A 1582-nucleotide genomic window follows, 5' to 3' on the forward strand; every position below is an offset into this window, starting at 1 on the left:
TTTTTTTTTTTTTTGAGACAGGGTCTCACTCTTGGTCAGGTTGGTCTTAAACTCCTGAGCTCAGGCCATGTACCTGCTTTGGCCTCTCGGAGTGCTAGGGTTACTGGCATGAGCCACCATACCCTGGCTTATCCTCCTGCTTCCTGAAGCAGGAAAGGCAATAAGACGAGAAAATGAAATAGGGTGTATAAAAGTAAAAGAAATATCCAGGCACCGTGGTTCATGTCTATAATATCAGCACTTTGAGAGGCTGAAGAGTGAGGATTGCTTGAGCCCAGCAGTTTGAAAGAAGCCCGGGCAACATAGCAAGACAGCCGCCTGCTTTCTCTATGAAAAAAAAAAAAAAATCTCCAGGCATAGTGGTACACAACTATAGTCCCAGCTACTCAGTAGACTGAAACAGGAGGATTGCTTTCAGCCAGGAGTTTGAGGTTCCTGTGAGCTAGGTTGATGCCACAGCACTCTGGCGTGGGCAACAATAAAAACAAACCAAAAAATTTAAATTTTTTAAGGATGATAGCAAAGTACAGAAATCACCTGAAAACAATAACAAAATTGAAAGACTGGGATGTACACTCTACTTTCAATGAAACGAGGAGATAAGTGTTATATGAAAGTACAATTTAGATAAGAAGGAGGTGAACAAATTACTAAATGATATTAGCTAGCACCAGTAGAAGTACTCATACTGTGGACTGTTATGTTCTTGGTGTATGTTACCCAGGCAAAAGAGGTCTATTATTTGTAGACCTGAACTGAGTAAGTTCTGTTTGTGAACATTTATTGAATTGTTCACACTTATGATTTATGCATTCTCATCTCTTATTTATTAATTAAAAAAATTTTTTTGAGACAGAGTCTCAAGCTGTCACTCTGGGTAGAATGTCGTAGCATCACAGCTCACAGCAACCTCTAACTCTTGGGCTTAAGCAATTCTCTTGCCTCAGCCTCCCAAGTAGCTGGGACTACAGGCACCTGCCACAACACTCAATTATTTTTTTGTTGTCGTTATCATTGTTGTTTAGCAGGCCCAAGCTGGGTTCAAGCCCACCAGGCTTGGTGTATGTAGCCAGAGCCCTACCCACTGAGCTATGGGCACTACCATCAATTAAAATTTTTTAAAAATAGCCTAACATACAAATAAATAAAAATGAACCAGAGAGGTTATAGACTTGGAGACAAATAGGGGTAGTGGAGTATTCTAGACTAAAAATAGGGTGAATGTATGAGAGTCTGGGATTCTACTTCCCACATCTAGTTTTTGGAATATGGCTCCTGTGGTTCAAAGGAGTAGGGTGCTGGCCCCATATGCTGGAGGTGGTGGGTTCAAACCCAGCCCCAGCCAAAAACTGCAAAAAAAAAGAAAGAAAGAAAGAAATTTAAACTATTCAGCTGGTCCAAAGGTAGTGAGTTACCTTACTTGATTGGTTGCAAGTCAGTTACATATTGCATTCCTTGTTCTGCCCTTTCTGCCCTTCTCACTACTGCATTTGACTAGTCTTAAAAATATAAAAATAAAATAAATTTTGTAAGAAAAAGAAATTTAAACTATCCTTCCCTGGAGAACTGAACCACCCCAAAA

Source organism: Otolemur garnettii, unplaced genomic scaffold (assembly GCF_000181295.1).
Source record: "Otolemur garnettii isolate 467f Iridium unplaced genomic scaffold, OtoGar3 scaffold00110, whole genome shotgun sequence".
NCBI classification, from domain to species: Eukaryota; Metazoa; Chordata; class Mammalia; order Primates; family Galagidae; genus Otolemur; species Otolemur garnettii.